The following is a 14,965-nucleotide window of genomic DNA, read 5'->3' on the forward strand; positions in this document are numbered from 1 at the left end:
AATTCGAAGGATAAATAATGAGACGCGGATAGACTAAGGGGATAAGGAAGTAAGAAATTAGGAAAAATTGGATGAAGGAAGTGACCTTCAAGAAGGAAATGTAAGACCGGTGGCTTGATACCCAGAAAGGGAGACGCCAGGTATGAAAGATATCCCAACATTGAGGTGACTGTTGAGATAAACAACAGAAGTAAATAAGGAATTATTAAGAAGAAGTTCACATTGAACACGACCAATATCTTCCAGAACATCCTTGTTATCGTTACCAAATTAGGCAAGACAAGCGGATAACCGTTGTTATCTTTTGGAGGCCATATGGATTGACCTCAATTTGAATAAGGATGCTATTATGAAGTTAGGTATAGACTATCGAGGTGGAAATGATGAATATGATAATCTATCAAGGAAATATGACTTGATTTATTCGTGGAAGGATGCATGTACCTTTTAAAGGTGGAATTAAGGATAGAACATTGGTAACTTAAAATGAATCCTAGGGGACTGCATAAAGGTTGGCATGTCACCCTTAATAGGGACAGTACGAGTTTTGACAGTATGATTGGGAAAGGGTTAAGGTAACAACATCCTTTAAGAATCAGTGGAGAAATTTTTCAGAAGTATATAGACAATGGTTCTAGTAATAGTAAATGGTATTTTAATATGCCCTGTATCTAGGGAATACAGGAGGAACGATTGAAGGATAACCTTAGAGGTTTTACAAGGAGAAAGGTAATATTCAAAATTTTCAAGAATAGAAATGTTGATAAAGGAAATATGACGTAATTATAATGTTGCCAAGTGGGGCACGTGTTAAACCACGAGAAAGTATGGATCGAACCAGTAATGGTCGAAATTATTCAGGGCAATTAGGACTTAAGATAAAAGATGTTCTAATTATGATTGAGAGTCAGTCATGACAGTGATTAACCTCTAAAGACTGAGGCAATAACTTATGGAAAAATGGTGATTTTTTTTTTACTCATCAGATTTTAAGGAAAGCATTTTCACATAAGCTGTGATCGGAAATAAGGTAGAAAATTTATTTGGAGGTGGTTAAAATGACATTGACTGTAAGGAAATTTTACTATCAGGAAAGGCCAAAGAGGTGGCCGACACTTTAAGGGTAAGAGGATAATTATAGGCGCGTGTGCCAAAAGAATACAGTGATGATGGTTAAAAATGTGAAGGTTGAATTATGGTTTGGAAGATTGACATTCCTTCTGATGACTGTGCAATACCCAACCGTAATAGTAGTTGGTAAAGGTTTAATTCCTGTAATCGCCATGAACGGGCTATCTATCTTAGAAGGTCCTATCTTGAGATAAGCCAGGACCATGTTTCAAAAAGGACTAGATGAACCCTTGAGTTAATTCTTCTATTTAGGGCGTATGATTAAGAATAGTATTAACCTGCTATCGTTGCTTTGATTGAAACTCTTCTGCACTTTTATCTGCTTCATGTCATGTATGTATGTCAGGATCAAGAGTGTTCTTCATGAATCAGAAATGGTGATTATGTTACCTCCTTAGAAGGATTTGATACGACATGTATGGACTCCGTATGGTTAGCTATTAAGATTTCATGGAAAGTGAATGATGACAGTGGGTCAGTGGTGGACCATAGTAAGGCAGCAATGATTTCGCGAGTAGTGAGCTGATTACAACCGTGAGAGTTGTATTGGAATGGGTGTTGAGATTGAGTACCACTAATCGGGTCGTGGTAGTGTATAAGTTATCATTGATAGACTAATTAAGTAGAGTATCTACCTGGTGAATAATTATTCTTTCTTATCAATAGAGAGTCGTATTATTATACGAGGAAGGTTGCGGTGCAAGCATAGAATTATAGTAACGATGATGTATAGAATGAGATCCCAGATTCGATTTTCGATGTCGAGGGAGTTTCAAAGGTGATTATGTATAAGCTCGAGGAAGAGTGTGGGTCCATGGAATGATGGACGGAATAGAAATATTTAGGCATGGGAAATACGATGCTATAATACTTGATGCTGATATAAATACGTTATGTTTTGTTCTCCTATGACAAACCTCTATAATTCAGAGGTAGGTTCCAAGCCAGATATTTTGTGGCAGTATATATTTTTTTTTTTATATATACAATTCTCTTCAGTTCATTCTTTTCTCTTCTTTTCATTTCATGTAATCTGAGAAGAACAACCCTTCCAGAAGGGGAGGTATTGCCGAATGACTATCTATCTGTGTGATAGAAGCCTAGTAGGATACCATCTATTGTTTAATTGCTTGTCAAGTACTAAAGGCTGGCCACCTTCTGTACTAACTATGCAATATAACAAGTGTTCATGATCATAGTGATCTCTCAACAAATTCCTTTACTTCTATATGATTGATCAAGCTTCCAAAGATAGAAGCAGCTGAAAAAGGAGTAATAAAGTGGTGGTAGTATGCGGAATGGGAACACATTCGTGATACTAAGGTTGACGTGGTTATTAAAAGGTTATAGAACGCTAACGAGCAAAAGTATAACCGGTATAATATTAGGAACGGAAGGTAGTAGCAATTACGAACTGGAAAAGAAAGGGTATTAAGAAGCAAAAGCTATAATGTTAGAAGCTATAATGAGAGTCTGTGCAATAGACTTGAAAGAAATTGGAATGATCACTTAACACGGATTGAGTTTTCTTACGACAATAGATCATATGTCATTATCGAGGTGTCACCTTATGAGATCCTTGAGGGAAGATAATGTCGATCTCCCTTATATTAGGATGAAGTTGTAGAGCGCAAGATGCTCGGACCCGCAGTAGTCCAAAGGACCAGGGATATAATAGATCTAATCAGAGGACGGCTGGTAGTAACCCAAGATGGACATAAGAGGTATGCTGATTTGACTCAAAAAAGGACAAAGAGTATGAAATAGGGGGCCTAGTAATGTTATAGGTATCCCCTTGGAAACCCTTGAAAAGGATTGATGAGGTTCGGAAAGAAAGGAAAGCTAAGTCTACAATTTGTTGGACCCTTGGATATATTAAAACGTTTGGGAAGTTAGCATATGAGCTAGCCCTACCCCCGAACCTGTAGCAAGTTCATAACGTGTTCCACGTATCAATGTTAAGGAAGTGTAATTCGGATGCCAGACAAATAGGGGCATATGACCGCATAGACATGCAACCAGACGTAACATATATGGAGCAACCAGGAAGGGTATAGAGTAAAAAGGAACGAGTACTTAGGAGAAGGGTTATCAAACTAGTAAGAGTTTGATGGTAGAACCACAATGTGGGAAAATTTACTCGAGAGTTAGAAAGTGCAATGCTAAGAGAGTATCCTTATTCACTTTCTATCTGATTCCGGGACGGAATCCTTTTAAGGAGGGGAGACTGTAATAACCCCAATTTTTGGGAAATTTTTGAAACCCTTATGAATAGTATTTTTGCTGAATGAGAAAACTTTTCATGCCACACTATGTAGGGGTTCTGATATGGATATTCTGAGATTTTATTAGTACTTTATATGGGATATAAGTGTATGTAAAGATCGTCAGAATCCAAATCCGAACACTTTGATTTTTCCCGGAAATACACTAGATACGGAAAGATTTGAGAAAAAGGTAACAGGATAAAAAGGATTTAAATTAAAGGATTATAGGAGAGGATCATAAAAAGGAATATAATATATTGAGAAAGGTTAAGGGAACCTAAGTAATAAGATCCCGGGTATGATCCCTCAAACGATAAACGAAAAGGAAAGTTAAGCGAACCGTATAACAGATCAGCGGTCATTAGGCAAACGATTAGGAAGTTAATCAAGGGGATTAGTGGGGATGATGTCATCCAGCCAATAGAAAGAGGACAAGGAGGGGAGGATGGCATCATGAGGATGACACAAGCATGACAAAAAAGGAAGGAGATGTGGTGACTTTTTAACCACACAAAATCAAGGGCAACTAGGTAATTTACTAAAACAAACACAAAAATCAAACCAACCAAGCCAAGCAAATCATTTTTCATCAAAATCAAAAAGAAACCAAGGCATTGTTCTTCATGCTCTCGGCCAAAACAGAACCAGAACACTAAAACTGCTGTATCTCCTTCATTTCTCACTCAAATATTGTGTTCTATAGCTCATTGGAAAGGTATTGAGATGGCCTACAACTCTTGTTCACAAGTCTCGTCCAAATAATCATGGTAAGACCCTCATTTTTACAGTTCTTTAAATCGGACTTTTAGAAACTTCAAAGCCTAACTTTGTGTTCTTGATTTCTTTGGAAAGATCAAGCTTGTAGGAGGCTCCCTAAGGCTTCCTAGCAACTTAACACCTCCCAAGGAAGGTATAAACTTCAAACCCTAGCCTTTACTTTATTTGTTAGTAAGTTTAATGGTTGGTGTTGTGAAATGAGAAGCATGGATTGTGATTATTAGTAGTTTGGTTTGATTTGGAAGTGTTTTGGTAATTGAAGCTTGATTATAGTTCATAGGTCTTGATTGTGGTTGTTTGAGTTGAAAAACTTGGAGATTATGGACTGATGTGGTATGGTTTAGGTGAAGTTTTGTTGTATTGATGGTTATGAGTTGGTTGGTGGTTAATTGGAGTAGTTTAAACATTGGTAATCGCGTAAACATAGCCGTCGTAACATCCGATTTTCTTTGGACTGTTTTTGTGCATAACATTAGGACCCGAGAACCCCCTGCTAGATTATGACCACTGCCATGTTTAGATATCTCATGTTACGAGCTTCGTTTTGATATGTAGTTCGTTCGATTGCGATGCACGGTTTAGGAGAAACGACCGTTTCAAGTAACGGCGTTTCGCGAACGAAACTTTTCCCCTCGCCTTACTTTGAAACATAGGTTAAGGACCAAAAAGGGTTAATTAATGTATGAAACATTTATGGTAAGTGTGTTAGGCAGTTGGTAAGACACTCGCGAAGGAATCGCTTTAAAACTCGTAAAGGTTAAATTATTAAAAATGGTGGAGCCGAGGGTACCCGAGTGACTTAAGCGAATCAGTGAGCGCAAAACGAGCGTTAGAGTCTGAGTTGGTTAGGGTATAGATTTACAAGTGACTTTGGTTTAATTCCAACTTACTTGTTGCTTATAGGTTACCAGACTCGTCCCGAGCCATTCGTAACCCCCAGTCGCTCAGGCAAGTTTTCTACCCGATATACTGTTGTTGTGATGTAAATATATGTATATGCATTATCTTGTGATAGTGCATGATTGTTATTAGCAAATTTTGCGATATATTGGAGCATGCTGATATGGTATATATGCATGTCTGTTTCGTAATCTGGTTATCTATCTGTTGATTTCAATGCTTATAGTTGCATAATACCTATGCTAGAAATAAGCAAGTAGTTGCGTATACCCTTAGTATAGGGGATAAAAGGTGAACATATTTCTAAACCGGGAGTCAATGTTCCCGAGTATATTATATATATATATATTTATATATATATGGATATAGTTTTTAAAACTATGGATCGAATAAGGTTTATTCGATACCTTTATTTTACTTAATTGAATATTAATTTGAGTATTCATTCGAGGGCTTATGACTCAGTTTATTTTATTATTTGAATATTATTTGAATATTCATTTGAGGGCTTATGACTCAGTTTATTTTATTATTTGAATATTATTTGAATATTCATTCGAGGGCTTATGACTCAGTTTATATTATTATTAAATATTACTTGGATATTCATTTGAGGATGTATGACTCCTTTATTTTATGAATATTATTTATAGTATTCATTCGAGGTATTATGACTCCGCTTATTACTTAATAATATTCTTTATTGTATTAAAGAATAAGGTGTCGATAATCAAACTTACTTTTGATTATTCAAATAAAGATATTACTTTCGTATAAGTATATCTTTGATTATTTGCTATTCATTTCAAGTATAAGTTTTAATACTTCTACTTCAATTATTTTATAAAGATTATTCTTTATGGGAATATTATTTAAATAATAATATTCAGACATTTTCTAAATATTCTGGGGACTGATTTACTTCATTAAATCAGCTTCACTCCAAACATTCTTAAAAATGTTTTGCGAGTCTTCAAAATGATTTTTTTAAAAGTTAGAGCGGATCCCAAAACTCATTTTTTTTAAGATCCTCCTTTCGAAGGGGATTTAAATACTCGCTCAAAACCTGAGGGATCCGGCTCTGTGGTGTGTTTTATATTCGTAACAAGGTTGCTGTTTTGATAAATAAATTGATTACTTACCCAACACTCGGGAAGTAAAATTCTTGGAACAAGTTAATCCATTAACAGGCATCGCCTGGGAAATATCGGTGAGTTCTCCTTTCCAAATAGATACGACTTCTTGGTGGAGCCGTATCAACAAGTTTCTACTTGGGGAAAGTGGGGACAAGCTTTACGTTTCAGAGTCATGGATTACATCTGAACTAGGAGTGGCGTAAGTGGCCGAGTAGCGCCGGCCCAGCCTTATTATATTGGCCCAAATGGCCTGGAAGTTCCGCTAAGGCGGTCCATTCCTTAGGAGTTCAGTGTTCGGTTGACAAGTAAATCCGACAGGTTCTCCTCTACATGTAGAAAATGGTGGGGTTGTACTACTACGACTGATCATCGTAAGTGGTCTTCCTGGCGCGGCAAACTCCCGTAATGAGTTCATCATCCAATTGGATAATTTCTGCAACACTACCCAGAGCACTTCGATAGAAAGGCTACGGTTGGGCGATTGTTGAGTGTTGGCAGGGTCAAGTTTTCAAAATGATGTTTACATCAAATGAAGTATCTCGTAACTTCATTTTATTTTGATAATATTTTAAAGATTTAATCTATTCAAATCTTGCCTTATAGTCTCATCTATGTGATGAACTTTTGAAGCTAATTATAACTTGAACGGTGGTAGTTCAAGTAGTATTTGGGAAAGATATAAGTATATTGGGGTATCTTGTAACTTCATCTTTTAAACTTATATCTAATTAATAATTGTCTTATGAATGACAAAGATTTTCAGAAAAACGTTGAGACAAGGTTAGATATATGAGATCACCTTGCAACGATATTTTTTTTATACAGTTATACACTGGGACTTTGTGTATATTGTGCATGGAAGAGGACTTCCAATATTTTGAAAAGTATATATGTATATATATATACTGAATATTTTGCGACTTCATCGCATTAAGATATCAACTTGGTTCATTTCTTTTGACCAAGACTTTCATGAGTACTATGAGAAGGCTTATATATTGTTAATCATTATACATATTATTTTGGTGGGCTTGCTGCTCACCCTTGCTTTCTTCTTTCATCACACAACATCAGATATACAAGATGAACCGGACCAAGCTCCCGATTCGCAAGAGGTTAGGAGACGTTCCGCAGTTTTCTAGAAGCACTGATGCCGCCATAGCTGAGGTAGGAACTACCAATAGGCTAGGATTTCAACTTTTGATGTATCAGATTATGTATATTTATGAATTGTAATAATGGCAAAGAAATGTAAATTTATTCAGAAACCTGTTTAAGGTGTATTGGCATATAATTGTGGAATAAAACGACTTGTGATTATTTTTGGATATTCATCTCTGAGACTATAACTTGTGGTGTGTGTGTTTATTGTGGGGTCACAGTACAGAGTAGTTGATTATTTATTAAGATTGGGTGTTGTTAAGGGAAATGGAACTCGTGACAACCCGGATCCCCGACCCCGGATTTGGGGGTGTTACAAGGAATCATCAAGAATAAACCTTGGCATGTGTTCACCATTGCGAGAGGAAAGAAACGGGCAGATTACGGCGAAGAAACGGAGCGAAATCAGAAATTTTCCAGAAGAGGTCTGAGCGCCCGCTCAGCATTGCTGAGCGGCCGCGCAGCAAGCTGAGCGCCCGCTCAGCTATGCTGAGCGGCCGCGCAGGGTCGGGAAAAAAGACAAATTATTTTAGGACTTCTACTTCTGTTTGGTTTCCACTTCTATGTAATCTGAGTTTTATGGGACTATTATATAAGTAGATTTGAGACGTTTTCACAGTGGTGGATGGAAGAAGATTGTGTTTTTACGCAAGGAGCGAAGGAGATAAGGAAGAAGACCGATTTAGCACACCGCAACGAAGAGGAAGCATATATTCTTGTGATTCCTGTTTCATTGTAACGTTGGATGCTAGTTTTCTTGCTTTGAACTTATTTACTCTTGTGACGTACTCTGTTTTAATATAATTAGTTTAGTTATTATTTTCTTGTGTTTGTTTATCATGATTTCAATTGAACCCATGATGTCGATAAATGCTATTATGGGCTAATCGTGATCATGGGGTTGCAACGGATTTATTATGGAATTCTTTAGTTAATTGTTTAATACTTTAGTGTGTGATGATTGCATGATATCTAGTATTGGTTGTGCGTATTCGTCTTATGTGCGTCGCGAACATATAAGATAGGGTGTTAATCTCTTGTGAAGCGACGGTGGATCTTGAGATTTAGAACTTGCCATGCTAACATAGGTTCATGTACGTTGTGCATGATTAGTGGGTAACTCTAACAATTGTATTTGCCCTATGTAATCAAAAAGAATAACTTGTGCTTAAATCATTGTGTTGTCAATTTCTGTAGACATATGGGAACTCAACATAATTGATGACTATTTAACTTCTATCTTAATTGTGGATGCTTGGTAGAATGATATTAGTACAATGAAAGTTGGCTCTTATCAGTTTCGTGTTATTCGATTAATATCATCACTGTCACATGCTAAAGGTAATAACAATGGCTATAGAAGGAAGTAATAATGAAGTTGTGATTTCATGAGTGTTTTATTATTGATAAATTGAAGTGTTAGTTAAGTGATTAATTAAGTAGTTAATCATAGTTAATATTTAATCAACAATTTTAAGTGTTATTTTCTTAACATTGAGAAGTAATCATACATTGGTGAGTGAGTTTAATTATACAATAATTTAGTCTGAGTCTCTGAGGGAACGAACTAGAAAGTATTCTATATTACTTGCGAACGTGTATACTTGCGTGAATATTAGTGCGTGTTTTCGCTCTAACAAGTTTTTGGCGCCGCTGCCGGGGACTCGGCGTATTTGTTTAGTTTATGTACTTACCATCATTGGTCATTAGGACTCAGTAATTAGGACGTAGTAGTTACTTTTTTTTCCGGTTGTGTTTCAGGTACTTTAGCAAGCGTTTATGCAAACTCGTTCTCGTGCTCGCAAGAGGACTTTAGATACAGCTGAGGAGACAGACGAAGTTCTTGATATTCCGGAGAAGTTAGATTTTGAGGATTCGGATTCAGGAACTGAGCAGAAAGAACCAGTAAACATGGGAGATCGTATTGTTCAAGCTGATCCAGCTCTTATGGATTTTTCTCGGCCGAAAATTGATGACATTCAGTCAAGCATCCTTCATCCGGCTATTCAAGCTAACACCTTTGAAATCAAGCCGGGCACTATTCAGATGGTGCAGAATTCTGTTTCTTTTGGAGGAGCGGCAACTGAAGACCCCAACATGCACATAAGGAATTTTGTCGAGATCTGCAGCACTTTTAAGTATAATGGCGTGACTGATGAGGCTATCAAGTTGAGGCTTTTCCCATTCTCACTAAGGGACAAGGCTAAAGACTGGTTACATTCTGAACCAGCTGGGTCCATCACTACGTGGCAAGATCTTGCGCAAAAGTTTCTGGTGAAGTTTTATCCAATGGCAAAGACTGCTGCTATGAGGAGTGCTCTTACTCAGTTTGCGCAGCAACCTACAGAATCTATGTGCGAGGCTTGGGAACGCTACAAGGAAATGTTGAGAAAATGTCCACATCATGGAATGCCGGATTGGATGGTGATCACTGGTTTCTATAATGGTTTGGGGGCCCAATCTCGGCCCATGCTCGATGTAGCAGCTGGAGGCGCTTTATGGGCTAAAAGCTATACTGAGGCGTATAATCTTATAGAGACGATGGATGCAAATGAGCATCAAAACCCCACTCAGAGGATGACATCAGGCAAGGTAGCAGGTATTCTGGAAGTTGATGCAGCCACCGCTATTGCAGCCCAGCTCCAAGCGCTATCAATGAAGGTTGATTCTCTGGCTACGTATGGAGTTAATCAAATAGCTATGGTTTGTGAGCTTTGTGCAGGTTCTCATGCTACGGATCAGTGTTCTCTTGTAAACGAATATGTTCAGTATGTGAATAATTATCAGCGACAATAGCAGCCTGTGCCAGCGACCTATCATCCTAACAACAGAAATCATCCAAATTTCAGCTGGGGGAATAATCAGAATGCTATTCAGCCACCATATCAGCAAGGAGTGAGTAAACAGTTTAACCCACCTGGATTCCAGCAACCACAGCAGTATGGTACAAGGCAATCATATCCTCAACAGGGAAGTGCAGCTGCACCTACTAGTGCTGATTTTGAGGAAATTAAGCTGTTGTGCAAGAGTCAGGCGGTTTCTATCAAGACCTTGGAAAATCAAATCGGTCAATTAGCCAATGCAGTGCTCAATCGTCAACCTGGCACTCTTCCCAGTGACACGGAAGTACCAGGCAGGAAGGAAGCTAAAGAGCAAGTCAAGACTATTACCTTAAGGTCTGGAAAAGTAGCTGATGCTGAAAAGGCAAAAGAAGTAGAAGCTGAAATTAGAGGTGAAGAATTTAAGCAAATGGAGAAAGCGGCGGAACCAAGGAAGACTACTGTTGAACACACTCTGCCTGAGGCTAATACAGGGGAGAAACAGCTCTATCCTCCACCACCTTTTCCTAAGAGATTGCAGCAACAAAAGCTGGATAGACAGTTCGGAAAGTTTCTGGAGGTGTTCAAGAAACTTCACATTAATATACCTTTCGTTGAGGCTCTGGAACAAATGCCCAATTATGCGAAGTTTATGAAGACTATTCTTTCAAGGAAGGTGAAACTGGATGACCTTGAAACCGTTGCTCTCACGGAAGAATGCAGCGCTGTTCTGCAGCAAAAGTTACCACCAAAACTGAAAGATCCAGGAAGCTTCACCATTCCTTGCACCATTGGCAATCTAACTTTTGACAAGTGCCTTTGTGATTTGGGAGCAAGCATTAATCTGATGCCGTTGTCAATCTTTAAAAAGTTGGATCTGCCTGATCCAGAACCCACATACATGTCGCTACAATTGGCTGACCGTTCCATTACTTACCCAAGGAGCATAGTTTAGGATTTGCTCGTCAAGGTGGATAAGCTCTTCTTTCCAGCAGATTTTGTTATTCTGGATTTTGAGGAAGATAAGAAGATCCCCATAATCTTGGGAAGGCCTTTCTTGGCTACTGGCCGTACCTTGATAGATGTGCAAAAAGGTGAACTTACTATGCGGGTTCAAGATCAGGATGTGACCTTCAACGTATTCAAGGCAATGAAATTCCCTACAGAAGATGAGGAGTGCTTAAAATTGGATGTGATTGATTCTGCGGTTACTTCGGAACTCGATCACATGCTAATGTCTGATGCATTGGAAAAGGCCTTAGTGGGGGATTTTGACAGCGATGATGAAGATAACAACGAGCAATTACAATATCTAAACGCTTCTCCCTGGAAGCGAAAGATGGACATACCATTTGAATCTCTTGGTACTTCTGACCTCAAGAACGCTGAAGGGAAGCTCAAACCATCAATAGAGGAAGCACCTACCTTAGAGCTCAAGCCATTACCTGAGCACTTGAGGTATGCTTTTTTAGGTGATTCATCTACGTTACCTGTTATTATTTCATCTGACCTTTCAGGTAGTGAGGAAGACAAGCTCTTAAGGATTTTGAGAGAATTCAAATTGGCTATTGGATGGACCATAGCAGACATCAAGGGGATTAGTCCTTCATATTGTATGCATAAAATTCTGCTAGAGGAAGGTAGTAAGCCAACTGTGGAACAGCAGCGAAGACTGAATCCCATCATGAAGGAGGTGGTGAAGAAAGAAATTCTGAAATGGCTAGATGCAGGCATCATTTATCCTATTTCTGACAGCTCATGGGTGAGCCCCGTACAATGTGTACCTAAGAAGGGAGGTATCACTGTGGTCGCAAATGAAAAGAATGAGCTCATTCCTACTCGAACAGTTACAGGATGGAGAGTATGCATGGATTATAGAAAATTGAACAAAGCCACAAGGAAGGATCACTTCCCTCTTCCATTTATTGATCAGATGCTTGACAGATTGGTGGGACATGAGTATTTTTGTCTTCTGGATGGTTATTCCGGGTATAATCAGATTTGTATTGCACCAGAGGATCAGGAAAAGACTACCTTCACTTGTCCATTTGGTACGTTTGCTTTTCGCAGAGTTTCGTTTGGGTTATGTGGCGCACCGGCCACCTTTCAGAGATGTATGATGGCTATATTCTCTGACATGATTGGAAATAACGTCGAAGTGTTCATGGATGACTTCTCCGTCTTTGGACACTCATATGATGAATGTTTGAATAATCTGCGCGCCGTACTCAAAAGATGCGTGGAAACTAATTTGGTGCTCAATTGGGAGAAATGTCATTTTATGGTGCGTGAAGGCATTATCCTTGGGCATAAGGTCTCTAGCAAGGGTCTGGAGGTGGAAAAGGCCAAGGTGGGAGTCATTGAAAATCTTCCCCCACCTAATTCTGTGAAAGGAATCCGTAGTTTTCTGGGTCATGCGGGTTTTTATCGGCGTTTCATCAAGGACTTTTCAAAGATATCTAAGCCGTTGTGCAATTTGCTTGAGAAAGATGTGCCTTTCAAATTTGATGATGAATGTTTGGCAGCTTTCGAGACTCTCAAGAAGAGTTTGATCACTGCACCAGTTATTACAGCACCGGATTGGACAGAACCGTTTGAGATGATGTGTGATGCAAGTGATTATGCGATAGGTGCAGTTCTGGGACAGCGCAAGAAAAATCTCTTCCATGTGGTCTACTATTCGAGTAAGACTTTAAATGGTGCCCAATTGAACTACACCACTACTGAGAAGGAGCTTTTGGCTATAGTCTTTGGTTTTGAGAAATTTCGATCTTATCTGCTTGGTACGAAAGTAACAGTATTCACTGATCATGCAGCTATTCGATATCTGGTCTCCAAGAAGGATTCGAAGCCGAGACCCAGTCGTTGGGTGCTTTTACTTCAGGAATTTGAGTTAGAGATCAAAGATAGAAAAGGTACTGAGAATCAAGTAGCTGACCATCTCTCTAGGTTGGAGAATCCCGATTCTACTTCACAAGATAGGACGTTAATCAATGAATCTTTTCCGGATGAGCAGTTGTTTATAATTCAGGAGGAAGAACCATGGTTTGCAGATATTGTAAACTATCTCGTCAGCAATATAATGCCTCCTAATTTAACATCCGCTCAAAAGAAGAAGTTTCTGCATGAGGTGAAGTGGTATATGTGGGATGAACCATATTGTTTAGACAGGGAGCTGACCAGATCATCAGGAGATGTATCCCGTTCTGTGAGACGGAGGGGATATTACGAGACTGCCATTCCACGGTTTATGGTGGACACTATGGCGGTGAGAAGACGGCAGCTCGTATTCTGCAAGCAGGTTTTTTCTGGCCTACTTTATTCAAGGATGCTCATCAGTTTGTTTTAAGGTGTGATCGTTGCCAAAGAGTGGGAAATTTGTCAAGGAAGGATGAAATGCCATTAAATGTGATGCTTGAAGTCGAGGTCTTTGATGTATGGGGAATCGATTTCATGGGGCCTTTTATCTCGTCTTGCAATAATCAGTACATCTTGCTGGCAGTCGATTATGTCTCAAAATGGGTCGAAGTTAAAACTTTACCGACAAATGATGCAAAGGCAGTGCTAAATTTTCTTTATAAGCAAATTTTCACAAGGTTTGGAACACCTCAGGTAATCATAAGTGATGAAGGATCGCATTTTTGCAACCGTAAGTTCACTTCTATGATGCAGCGTTATAATGTGAATCATCGAGTAGCTACTGCCTATCATCCGCAAACAAATGGTCAAGCGGAAGTGTCTAACAGAGAGATAAAGCGCATTCTAGAGAAGGTTGTTTGTCCGTCAAGGAAGGATTGGTCTTTAAAGCTCGATGAAGCTGTTTGGGCTTACAGAACAGCATACAAAACTCCACTTGGGATGTCACCGTTTCAGTTGGTGTACGGTAAGGGATGTCATCTACCTGCGGAGCTTGAGCATAAGGCCTACTGGGCATTAAAGAAGTTGAACCTGGATTTAGATGCAGCTGGTAAGAAAAGAATGCTTCAGCTTAATGAACTGGATGAATTTCGACTTCAAGCGTACGAAAATAACAAAATGTATAAGGAAAAGGTGAAGAGGTGGCACGATAGGAAGCTACATCCAAAGTTATTTGTGCCAGGGTAACAAGTTCTCTTATTCAACTCTCGGCTCCGACTTTTTCCTGGGAAGTTGAAATCAAGGTGGTCTGGACCTTTTATTGTCAAAACTGTGTTTCCACATGGAGCGGTGGAAATTTTTGAGAATGATCTGGACCAAGCATTCAAGGTTAACGGTCAGTGGTTGAAGCACTACTATGGGGACATGGCAAACCGAGAAGTGGTTAGTGCCATTTTGTTGACTACTTGAGGAGGGTACGAAACATCAAGCTAATGACGAAAAAGAAGCGCTGCGTGGGAGGCAACCCATGAATTATTGTTACAGGAACCCTTAGAAGTTAATAACCTATCCAAAAACACAAAAAAATCAGAAAACAGGGGCTGAAAAAAAAAATTCTAGTGACCCCCTGAGCGCCCGCTCAGCTTTGCTGAGCGACCGCGCAGCAAGCTGAGCGCCCGCTCAGTTTTGCTGAGCGACCGCTCAGGGGTCGAGTACCAGAAATTTTTTTTACAGTTCAGAAAAAAAAAAGAAAAAAAAAACAACAAACACAAAAACAGTTTTAGCCCATAAACCCACGATTTGTTCCCACTACCCCATCATTTTACTCCTTAATTCCCAAACCCTACTCTAATCCACACCCTATATATACATACACCTATCCTACATATCTCCCACAAAACTTCCTACACTTAAACCC

General features: G+C 39.0%; 1 non-coding gene across 1 annotated transcript; it reads right to left on the bottom strand.

The window, feature by feature from the left end:
* Window positions 1-9,676: 9,676 nt before the first annotated feature.
* On the bottom strand, window positions 9,677-9,783 carry LOC141681508 (small nucleolar RNA R71). Its single transcript, XR_012558937.1, has one exon. It is a non-coding gene; the product is annotated as a small nucleolar RNA R71 (small nucleolar RNA).
* Window positions 9,784-14,965: the final 5,182 nt, after the last annotated feature.

The sequence above is a fragment of the Apium graveolens genome, chromosome 8 (assembly GCF_009905375.1).
Source record: "Apium graveolens cultivar Ventura chromosome 8, ASM990537v1, whole genome shotgun sequence".
In the NCBI taxonomy this organism is placed as follows: Eukaryota; Viridiplantae; Streptophyta; class Magnoliopsida; order Apiales; family Apiaceae; genus Apium; species Apium graveolens.